Genomic DNA, 12,736 nt, shown 5'->3' on the forward strand with positions numbered 1-12,736 from the left:
CCATTGGGCACTATCACCCACCATAATCTGCTCTGGGCCAACCTAGTGCCCCTCCCCCAGGGAGTTATAACTAAGGCTGCTGAAATCCCCATTGTTCCCTAAGGGAAAAGGCTTAAAGATGCATGAACTTCAAAAATCTTTTAAAAACCACCCCTTTGCCCAATTTTTTTTTTAATCTGGGTGGTAGCTTCCTTGCACCCATTGGGCACTACCACCCATCACAACCCACTCTGGGCCACCCTGCTGCCCCCCACGTGGAGCTATACATTTGTTGAAATCCCCATTATTCCCTATGGGAAAAAGCTTAAAGACACAACTACTTCAAAAATTCTTTAAATATCACCCCTTTGCCCAATTTCTTTGAAATTTGGGTGGTAGCTTCCACCCATTGGGCACTACCACCCAACACACTTTGGTCACAAAATGGCAATCCAAATCTCTGACTCTTTCAGGTCTGAATCTGGAGTGATTTGTTTTGTACCCGAATCTGGGCAATTGAGCACAGGGGTGATTTGTTTTGTCTACAAATTACCTGAAACAGTTACATTTGAGTATAAATCATTTTGTACCCAAATCGATTCGCACATCCCTAGTGCTAACTAAATGGTTGCCCAGGGATCATTTCAAAACCTTGAGAGAGAGGCTGGAACCAAGAGACTGCAGCACGAGCCGATAAGAAGGAGTGTTGGAGCTAGGATCCTGACAGCAGCAGCGGGGCTTAGTGTCATGGATAAAAGTGCTCTCCTCTCCTCTTTGTTCTTCCAGTGTTAGTCTCCATTTTGTCTCTCCAGAGATGGCTATTTGTTTTTGGTCTCTCTCTTTAGCTATGAGCTACAATTGAAATTAAGCTGCAGGGATTTTTACATTTGTTTGTAACTTTTTCTTTAAATAAATCCTTGTAGTTCCTCAATACTAAAGAACTGTCTCAAGACATCTTGCTTTGCTGCTTTCTCACCGAACTGGTTTTGCTCTGCTATTTGGAGACTGAACTGCCATTCTTCTGCCACACCTCCTACCTTGCTTCCATACAGTCACTTCTACCCAGGTTTTCCTCCTATTTTGCTTCCACACAACAGAAAATTGGGAGCACATACTCCCAACAGTGCAGCGGAGAAATGACTTGATCTGCGAGCCATAGGTTGCCAGTTCGAATCCCTGCTGGTTTGTTTCCCAGGCTACAGGAAAAACCTATATCGGGCAGCAGCGATATAGGAAGGTGCTGAAAGGCATCATCTCATATTGCACAGGAGAAGGCAATAGTAAACCCCTCCTGTATTCTACAAAAGACAACCACAGGGCCAACTCTGATCACCAGGAGTCAACACCGACTCAAGGGCACACTTTACCTTTTACCTTACAGCTCCAAAACCCAGGCAGAACATAGTTTTTGATGGTGCGAATGACCTCTATGTGTATATTTCTGGTAGATTGGCAAGACTGGCAAGTGGTAGACTGGCAAGATTTTCAGACTTTCAATTATTTAATTGAAATAGTAATAATAGAAAAGGGGTTTTCTTTTCCCCCAATGAAGAAAGAACCAGAGACTCCTGTTTCTCTTGGGAGAGAACCAAGAGTGCATGTTTGTGTGAAAGGACTGTGAGTCCAGTTCTGTTACTGAAAAGAAATATGTGGTCTGATCATGTGCTCAGAGGCATCCTGACCCTTTACTAATTCATACACCCACCGCCGAGCTACTATTTTGCACCACAAATCTGAAGTCTGCATACTCAGAATGCTTAGAGCAACCCAATCTTTATGGACATGGATAATAGGGACATCAATCATTTCCCTCATTGACTTTCATCAAGCCCTCCCTCTTCTGTTCCTAAAGACTTCGGTGATATTGAATGGTTTATATCACAAGGGGTAGTGAGCACCCTTTTCTCAGTCAAAGATTTTGAAAAGTGGCGAGTCCAGTAGCTCTCTTGCTTTGATGCTCATTCATCCGGATGCCTGCATAAGGGACAAACAAAATGTTTAGGTAGATTTAGTACTACATTCTTTGTATTTGGGCGGGGGGCAGGGGGTGTCCAAGTGATTTGATTTCCTAATAACAAACTCATTAGTTATCTATTAACTAATCAAGTTCTGAGTATGCACAACAGTGGCTACTGAACTCACTAGCCTCATCTAATGAATGCCAAAAATATTCTGAGACAGAGATCATAAACAATAAAATCCCTCTTATTTGCCCAGTTTAGTTAGGCTCCAACACTTTGTAATGTTATATTAATCAATCATCTTTATTACGGTCCAAGACCAGCATAAGATAGTACAGCAGAGCATGGTTAAAAGCAAGTATGATGCGGTATGGTCATAAGAAAAACTATGAAGTCATGTTACATTAAAATTATCATTAGCTATAATTGCTGCAAGATAGGTACAATAGATATTCTATAAAATCACTAGAAACTCTTAATAGTTATTGTAAGCCATAATTACAAAAAAAAGCTACTCTAACATTGTAAATAAGACAATAAAACTACTACTATAGCTCTGATACAATATTATATAAAATATTATAAAACCAGAGTGTCACTACATATGGAACCATAAATGCATTACTTTAAAATTATTACTCTAATATTAAAAGCTATTATATTATATGATACTTTTAAAAAAATTGCTACCCTTGCAGGGAGCTATGAGATTATTAAAATTCTAATGTATATAATGAAACAATTGTGACTAAGAGTATATAAGATAGGAGCACTAGAAAATAGTGGTATAATTGCAGTTCAAAACTATGCAGACCTGATGCGAGGGAAAGGCCTGGTCATCATGGTCCGACAGATCTTACATGCTGCCATGCAGAACCTGGCAGTATTAAATGTGAAGGCCAGGATTTCATCTGAAAGTAGCAACTAGGTATAGAAATGGTTTTGGTGGCCAGGGTACTTGAGAAGCAGCAGAGAAATAAGCTTAGCCTCAATGTCTCTGTAAAAGGGGCAAAGGAGAAGTACATGTTCTGTGGTTCCTACCTCCCTAGCGTCACAGGGGCAAAGCCTTTCTGCCATTGGGATCTGTGTTATATTAATATTAACTAGAGAAATATCTGAAGATGCAAGCCTGGGATATTGGTAACACCCCTGCTTGGCCCCAGCTTTTCCACACCATCATTGAAACAGAACAATAAACAAAAACATCATTTCATCACCATGTTGGAAGGAAACACTAATGTCATAAAAGCCTTTTAACTGGAGGACTGGATTGCCCTCAGACTCCACAAATGGAGAAAGGAAACCTGTGTCTGGGATGAAATAGAGCCACACTTTATTAACTATCTATAAAGGATATGTAACAAGCTTAGCAACAATTAACTAGAATGTGGGCAACTCCAACCCCTCACAGGGGCATTCAGCCTCCTAATGAAAACTGTCTGCCCACATAACTGTTGGGTGAATCAACCAGGCCTTAAAGATGACAGCAGCAACCACTGCCTAGCTTCTTCCAGCCACACAGTTTACTGTGCCAAGGAGGCAACCACCCAGTTCATGCCCCATTTGAACCCCAAAAAGCTCTGAGTGGGTGATCCAAGTGGCCACCTAAAAATGGTCCATTCCCAACAAGCCCAGGCCTCAAAACCCTGAGGAGCTGTTCCATGGAGTCATCCTTCACCTAACAAAGATGCCTCCAGTTGAACACCAATGAATACCCTACTTTAACTAACCCGCACTCACCCACTCGTGGGACCAACTCCTTATTAAACAACTCCCCACCACCACTAACTCCTTTAAAACATGCCCAGGTCAAATGTTTGACTTATTGAAAGGGAGAGGTCAGAAATTCAGTTGGGAGCTGTTGTTGGCCTAAACCAAAACTTCAAATGAAGGGCAAATGTCCAAAGTTTAATCTGAGGAGTTACTGAGGATCAGCCCAAAAAGTTAAAGGTAAAATAAAGTGCACCGTCCTGCAAGAGAAGGTGGTAATAGTTGGGATAAAAATGCGGCTGAGGTCAGCACAAAAGGATCATCATAGCAGCAGCAGCAGCAGGAGGAAGAGAGAAGTCAAGACAAGGTTATGCATGGAGAGACAACATTGACAAAGGAACAGAGCTGCTGGAGACAGAATTGCTGACTAAGGAAGCTACAGGTGAGATTGACTGTTAGGGTTCAGTTCAGAATAGGATATCTGGATGTGCTTATTCCATTTTTATTTTTATTTTATTTTGCTCTAATGGTTTTTATTCTTTGTTCAGAAACATTTCAAAAACCTATTGTTAAAATAGGATTTATCTCCCCCCCCCCCAAGTTCATATCTTTAATTGAGATCTTGTGTGGTCTCTATCTGTATTGTATCTTTGATTCAGATCTCATGTGGTCTCTTATCTGTATTGAATTCCCCATCTCACACTTATGTGCTACACCATACTACCTAAGCTGGGTACAAGACAGAGGTCTGGTGGGCTGTTTATTGAAGACAGCCAAAGAATAAAAATTTCCACTTGATGGCCATGGGTAAAGCTTATTTAAGCACTAAACTGGTTGATACCAGGCCATAACAAAAACAAATGATGGTTGCCACAGGTTGTGCAACTGTTGCTCAAGCACGAGCATGCTCAGTGGTGTAGCGAGCTCACAGGCAGCTGGAGGACAAAGTGCAGCCAGGAGGACCCTACTTTTTCCATCATGTGCACAGAGCGCACATGCGCCCCAGGCCACACACCCTGCATCTGACACAGCTGAACAAAAAATGCCACTACCATCGACACCTGGACCAGTCACAGGTATCACTGTTCGATTTTAAGTCAGAGAAGAGTTCAGCAAACGCTTTCCAAATGTTAAATTTGCTTAGTTTGTCCGTTCTCCCCAATGCACTCTTTTCTCTGGCAGCCAGAGCTGTCTATGACGCATTTAAACATTAATGAAACATTATTACAAAAAACAAACTTGCATTGCCAGCAGTGACTATGCTTTGGGTGACTATGCTTTGGGTGTCTGCTGCTAAGCCGCCGCCGCCGCCAAGTGGCACAATGGGAGCACATCACACCCATTCTGAAAGAGTTGCACTGGCTGCCAGTTTGTTTCCGGGTCCAATTCAAGGTGCTGGTTTTGACCTATAAAGCCCTTAACGGTTTGGGCCAGGGTATCTGAGGGACTGCCTGCTCCCAAGGGTTGCTGCCTGCTTGACAAGGTCATCTGAGGGGGCTCTGCTCCAGGTGCCGACAATGAGGGAGGCTCGGTTGTCATGCACATGGGACAGGGCCTTCTCTGTTGCTGCCCCCAGACTCTGGAATGCTCTCCCAGTGGGTATCCGCTCTTCACTCTCCATCACAGTTTTTAGAAAGCATGTCAAATTGTGGCTTTTTACCCAGGTTTTTATGTGATTGTCTCCACTGCTGCTTCTTGTGTTTTTACTGTTTTTATGCTTGTGTTTTAATTTATTATTATTATTATTATTATTATTATTATTATTAATCAGATTTGTTTTTATTCTTTTAAGCTCAATATTTTAATGTGTCTTTTTTATAATCGTGTTTTTAAATTTTATTGTGAGCCGCCTTGAGATTTTCTTAATGAAAGGCGGAGTATAAATTTAACAATAAATAAATAAATAAAAGTAAGGATGTGCAGAACCAGTTCGGGGGTTCGCAGTTCGTGGTTTTGGTTTGGGGGTTTGATGCCACACATATGCAAATGGCCTCTGCGAGGCCTGTCACGGGGTCTTGCAGAGGCCATTTGCACATGAACAGTGGCCATTTTTGTTCTGGCAGCCATTAAAAAAAAATTATGGGCCTAATAAATTTTAACGGGCCTAATAATAAATTTTAACAGGCCGAATGGACCGCAGTGATGATTAGGGAGGTCAGCGGGGGGAGGGAAAACCTTTGTGGACCCCCCCATGACCTAGGGCTCCCCCAAAGGTGCTAAAGCCCCCCAAAGGGGCTAAAAGGTTAAACAAAATTAAAAAGTTTGTGAACCCTCCTTGGACTGAACCAAACCCGGGGGGGGGGGTTCGAGGGGGTACAGAACTGAACTGAGCCGACCAGGTTCAAGTCCAGTACAGACTCTAACCGAACCGTGCCAGCCGGTTCCAAGCACACACACCCCTACTCCAAGTGAGACCACGTACTACCTTTTTGCATGTAGCAACTGGGACTGGCCAGTCCCTTGCTGGGATGGCAGAACAGGCAAGGGGTGGGGAGCCAGTAATGAAGAATGGAGGAGCCAAGCATGCAGGCAAGCCTGCGTGCAAGCGAGCCCACAGCAGTGGAGTGGCCCCTCAGCTGCAAGCTCGGAAAAGCAGTGCCCAGCCTCTCCCTCTTTGTCCCCAGGCACTGCAGCGGCCCTTCTGAGATAGGCTGAGGCAAGATGGAGGAAAGAGGCTACTCAAGCCAGAGGCAGCCCCTTCCCCAAGCCGAATTTCAAGCCCTACCTGTGAGCACTTCTCAGCTAAGGGTGAGCAGGAGGAGCAGGGTGCTTCCTGCACCCCAGCCTGGGGCTATGCCACATCCCTTTCCCGGGAAGGAGAGCAGGCAGCAGACACATGGCCCCAGGGAGCTCAGGTTCTTCACAGGGCCAGGAAACAGTTATAAGGCCACTGGAAGCAGTAGTGGGGCCTTCTCAGGTGTGAAAATCTTCAGTTGGTTACTCATTTTTTTCCTTGTGTCAAGGTAAACATGGCAGAGTACAGCCTCTCTTATGAAAACAATATTTCAGACCTGGTTTTCTCCACAGCAGGTGAGCAAAGTAAACTTTATAAGGGGCTCTAAAGGAAAATGATGAATCTCTTCTAATATGAGGGACTAAACACAAGAGTATTTGGATTTGGTGAGTGACAGACGTGGCCAAGTGAAGAGTCACAGCCAGGGTTGTTGCCTTTCTTCACTCGCCTCTGGAGTGTAATTGTACTATATTTTCATACAACAACTCTGGCTAATGATCCCAGTAAACAATTGGTTTAATAACATTATTTGATGCAGCAATTCATGTCAGTTTTAACTTTGTTGTCAACAGTCATGTTGGCCAGCTGGCTTCTGGAGACATTTCCCCCCATTTCTTTAAGGAAAAGTAGTTTCCAGGTGAAATTGTAATAGTAAAAAGTATTTTGAACACATTTCTAAATATCTCTATTTTAGAGCTACATGGCTGGTTTCCTATATTTTTTCTTTTCCCATTCATCCAGGTCAGTGGCTACAATGTATGGGAGGAAGGCAACAAAACTTTGCATTAATAAACATCAAGGTAGAATAAAAGAGAAAGAAACCTCAAAAGGCCACACCAACCACACTTGGATGCTTTATCTATGATTGATTCCCTTGGTTCCAGCTACACATTACGCACTCATGCTGCAGCTCATGGGGCATCTTCTCTCTAAATATAACATTGAGGAACAGCTTGCCAGTTTCTTCTGTGCCCATTGAACATGTTTCTGTCTGTTCATATTATAAAGCTGATCTGCTCATATGCTGCTCAAAGTTAAAAGACTGTATATATGCCAAATATCTGTCCTTATCTCTCACTCAAGTACCCAGCTGATAATGTATATGCCAAGATTCATTAAATCCTACTAATAATAAGTTGTCTTTCATTTGAAGAATTTTAACTCTGGAGTATTGTCATTGGAAGTACATTCAATGTTTCTTTTTGTCTTGTCTTCCAAAGAAATCCAGTACGGCAGGGCATTTATATGGAACAGAAATCCTGAGCTTGGTACAGACAGAGCAACATAATTTTGTTACATTTCACTTGAAATGTAATCAAACAAAATATTCAAAGTTTGTATTTATAATGAATTACAAATATACAGTTTAGATTGTGCAGATTAATAATCCCAAATGTGTGAACAGAAGAGGAGGGGTGTTTCTTTAGGAGAGCAGACCCAGTCTCACTCAGGGTTCATAGGAGCAATTAATAACAGAGGCATTAGCCAGTTCTATTGAACAAGCTTGACTGAACTCAAGTTTCAGGTGTGAGTGTTCTAACACTGGAGAAAGCATGCATCAAAAATGAAGAGGGAACTACGTAATAATTTATGAGGAAAAGACAACCAGGCAAGTGGCTGGTTTGGATGATACAGGCCCAGATACACATGATTATGAAAGGATGTGTCAAGAGTGTGCCTGTTGGGCATCCTCTGAGGATGTTCTAACACCCTCCAGATATGTCCCTTTATTGTATGGAGGGAGGGGCTGTTCATCCAGATGCCTCCTATATACATGCTCAAAATACTTATTTAAACAAATACTTGAAGTATGTGTATATGGCCATTCAGATTAACAGGGTTAATCTGAGTTAACAGAGTCCCATCCCTGGGACCTTCTGTATGCAAAGCAGATGCTCTACCACTGAGTTATGGCCCCATCCCTGAACTTCCAAGTATCTAGCCTGCCTAATTTTAGTAAGCTTATTCACAATCATACATTCCCAAATGTTCTCCTCGCATTGATTTTTGGTGTTTTGCTAAGCTCTGGAAAACATTTTGGCAGCTGTATAAAGATGCTTCCTCAATTAAGAGCTTATTGAATTTTTGCATCCATATTTGCTTTGCACCCATCATATATGCACAAAATATCAAAAGCATCTGCACAAAATATCAAAGGTTTTTGTAATACACACATTTACTCAAATTATCTTTTCTTTAAATAATTTAACATTGAAGATTGAAACAGTGGACAGCCCTATTACCTGCAACAACAACAAAAACCCTGCCCAGAACTTTCCACCACTGGAGGAATATGTACATTAGATAGTAAGTAAGTAAATAAATAAATAAATAAATAAAATAAAATAAAATAAAATAAAACCCTACCGATTTAAGACCACAGTTAAGGCTATCACATTTCGGCTCAAGCTCCACAAAGCAAGGAAATTGGAACCTGCAGCTAATGCCTAATGCCTGTCTGCAATGTCACCAATTGTACAGGCATACAACTTGCCCTCCATGTACCCACAGTTCTCCTTGGTCTTTGAGGTCTAACTGAAAATGGTGAGGAAGGAGTGCCTGGCATCAGCAAAGATGCCCCATGGTGTCCATGTGAGTGCATCAAAGGCAAGTTGTTAGCACCACCCTGTGGTGGAGGGCAGAGGGGAGGGCTATAAGAATAACAGCATCCTGTAAAGCCCCAGCACCATCTTGAAAGACACTTAGAGTGAAGGGAAGTGTCATTCTTCACAGTACTTTGGTCATAGAAGAGGGGAGATGGGAGTGAGCGCATCAATATATTCTAGGCCAGGGATTCTCAACGTTGGGTCCCCAGATGTTATAGCAATAGCAATAGCAATAGCACTAACATTTATATACCGCTCTATAGCCGGAGCTCTCTAAGCGGTTTACAATGATTTAGCATATTGCCCCCAACATTCTGGGGCTGGGGATTATGGGAGTTGGAAGTCCAATAACATCTGGGGACCCAATGTTGAGAATCCCTGTTCTAGGCCATACTCACCTGTCCTCAGTTCCTCTTTAGTTTCAGTCTTCCCTTTAAAAACCAACAACGGAGAAGAAGGAAGAAGAGAAGGTACAGAGGTAGCACTAGCACCCTGCTGGCTTAGAGGGGAGGGAGAGTAGCAGTGGTGGGGCATGCTGCCAGGAACAGAGGGCACACACACCACTGGCTAGGAAAATCCTTTGGTGTGGCAAGAGATATACAAAGGGAAGCATTACTTTCCTGTGCCACCTTATGCACCTAGGACGCTTGGGGCAGCCTTATTCTTATGTAATTGCAATTTTTAAATCTTATTTTCAAGGTATGGATTCACAAATGAGGTCCTTAGATTGAATGCAGACTTAGTAGGAATGTGGGGGAAATGTGTGAATTAACTTAAGATGAATCTTGAAGTGATATGAGAATATTTCAGGGGCTCATCTTCTTTCAGAATGATGATTGAGTACTGTTTAATGGGATACAGCTGCTACCTAGAAGCTACTTTTAGCCACTCCCTATGGCAAAAGTCATGATTTGAGCAAGATGTGTAACAACTCACCATGTGGAGTGGCTCCCCCCCCCCCCCGCCACCATACTACCATAGCCTTTTAAAAAACAAGTTCTGCAATGGTACAGGAAAAAATGATCCAATTGGCATGGCAAAATCAGTGCAGGACAATTGCCACAGCAAGCAAATTCAAGAGGCCTCCATGTGTCAGGCTCAGCTGCATTATATACACCAAGTTTAAGCAAAATCTCTGTGCAAATTTGGCAATCAGTTCATGATTTTGTAAATGAAGCATTAGCATGCTTTTATCACAGCAATTTATATGGCTGTGTTTGTACACACATAATATTTGCTTAAAAACTAAGATGAGAGACAAAAAAATGAACCCAACTTTCCAGTAGTTTGCTTTCAAGTGCCTGCATAAATACTTAATGCTTTTCAGCTTTTTAGATTCAAGAATCCATAAACAAGATAACTACTTTCTTTATGAAAGAATAATGTGTCTCTTGAAGAGTATTTAATGAGATGCAGCTTCCATTGCAAAAATAAGCAAACCCTCCTAATTGCTCACATCATATCTGCCCTCAAGGAAAGGCACACATTTAAATGCATTAATTATCATCCGTTGACTGACTTACCTGAAAAAAGTGGTTTCTTCCCCTAAAAATATGTTAATCAGTCTTGTGACAGATTTGACTAAGAGTTTAAGTCCCAAGCTTTTTACACTTTAATTTAAAAGCTAACTTCCAGGAATTGTTGTTGTTTCTCTGACAGAACCAAATTTGAAGCATAAGATTCCTTCTAAAGAGAGGTTGTGGCAAAGTTCACATTAATTAGCTTTGTGATGGAAAGATTTTCAGTAATTTCTTTGAGTACCTGGCTGAGCAGTTGAAAATGTTAATTTTAGTTACACAGTAATAAGATAATGACTTATTTTATCCCCATTCACCCAGTCTCACAATAGGCCAAGTCACACATCATGTTCAATACTTGTATAAGTGTACAGTGTACCTAGGTACAATTATTCACATGTTATGTTGAACACAGGTACTGAAGTATGCTTCCTATTTCTACCATGCATTTGAAGGACCTGTGTCCAGATTGACTTTAAACACAAGTATAGTCATTCATACAAATACATGTATGAGTGTACAGACATCTGTACACTTGCACAGCATAATGTATGAATTGGACTCATGTGTATATGTGTTTGTGTGAATGACTGTACCTGTGTTCATTTTTAAAGTGAACCTGGATACAGGTCCTTCAAATGTACGGTACAGATACAAAGTTGATCTGTACCTGCATTCAGCATAATATGTGAATGATCGTATATGTGTACAGATCTGTACCTGGGTACACTGAACAGGAGAACTTCATTAACAGTGGATTCAGTATCAGTGGACTTGTGTATCTGCAGTCAGGTAAAAGACACCTGACCTTGGCATATGCGGGGGAGAGAGAAAAATACGTTGACCTCATGTAACCGTGGGTCAGGGTGGCTCGAAATGACCACAGCTGCTATTTCTGCCCACCATTATTTTCATCGGAGCCACAAAATGGCTCCATTTGAGTAAAAAAAGAGAAATAATCAGCAATTTCCGGCCAATTTGGGGGCATTCTGGGACACAGCACAACTCAGGAGGAGCAGCAAAGCAGCTCGCCCCCACCCCTGTGTTGTCACCCGAAAATTCACTGATTTTTGGCTGACTGGGAACCTAGTCCCCGCAATCCCAGAGCCCCAATGCCTCAATATTCAAAGTTTCCATATCCATGGCTGCAGCTGGGAACAGAACCCCCATGAATATCAAGGTCCACCTGCATATTCCTTGTACAAGTGTTGAACATAACATGTGAGCGGGCCTCAAAATGCAGGCATTACATATTCAAGCAGAAAAGTGACTGTCTGAATTCAGGACCCCCGAAGTCAGGAGACTGCAGAGATTTTACTTAAAACAAAAAAAGATTTCATACCTTGGGATGCATTTTATTCAGTTGCGTTATCTAATATTATTTCTTCCACAAATAACACCATACATTTTATTTTTATTTTTTAAAATTTATTTATTTGATTTATATACTGCCCTTCCAAAATGACTCAGGGTGGTTTACAACAGAATAAAAATGATTACAAACAATTAACAATTAAAATCAAAACTATAAAAACAGAATAAAACCAATTAAACATTCAAACAGCTAAAAACTCTGGAAAACCAGGGCAAACATTTAAAACAAGGTAAAACAGTTTACAGCACTTTAAAAACCCTGGAAGGCCCGGACAAACAGATAGGTTTTAAGGGCTCTCCTGAAAGACAGTAATGAGCTGAGATTACGGATTTCTGCTGGGAGTGCATTACATAGGCCAGGAGCAGCTACAGAGAAGCCTCGCCTGTGAGTTGCCACCAGATGTACCGGTGGTAACTGGAGACGAACCTCCTCAGATGACCTTAACGTGCAGTGGGGATCATGCAGAAGAAGATGCTCTCTAAGATAACTTGGACCTAAGCCATTCAGGGCTTTAAAGGGAACAACCATCACTTTGTATTTTGCCCGAAAACATAGCAGCAGCCAGTGTAACTGTTTAAAAACAAGCATAATATGGTCTCTCTGGGTTACACCAGAGACTAATCTGACTGCCGCATTTTGAACTAATTGAAGTTAGAAGGCAACCCCATTTACAGCACATTGCAATAGTCAAGCCTGGAGGTTACCAGCTGATGCAGCACTGTTTTGAGGTCATTCTCTTCAAGGAATGGGTGCAGCTGTCAAATCAGCCAGAACTGATAGAAAACACTCCTGGCCATGACCTCCACCTGATATACCAGGGTGAGGCCTGCGTCCAGGAGTACTCCCAAGCTGTG

The 12,736-nt window shown here is 41.9% G+C and overlaps 1 long non-coding RNA gene across 1 annotated transcript in view; it reads right to left on the bottom strand.

Annotated features, from left to right (window-relative positions):
- Positions 1 to 1,669: 1,669 nt before the first annotated feature.
- The window catches only part of LOC128347885 (uncharacterized), a 72,013-nt gene continuing 60,946 nt past the window's right edge, over positions 1,670 to 12,736 (bottom strand). Inside the window, exon 3 of the long non-coding RNA XR_008317789.1 lies at positions 1,670 to 1,953. This is a non-coding gene — a long non-coding RNA (uncharacterized LOC128347885). The remainder of the gene's footprint in view (positions 1,954 to 12,736) is intronic.

This window comes from Hemicordylus capensis, chromosome 1 (assembly GCF_027244095.1).
Source record: "Hemicordylus capensis ecotype Gifberg chromosome 1, rHemCap1.1.pri, whole genome shotgun sequence".
NCBI lineage: Eukaryota > Metazoa > Chordata > Lepidosauria > Squamata > Cordylidae > Hemicordylus > Hemicordylus capensis.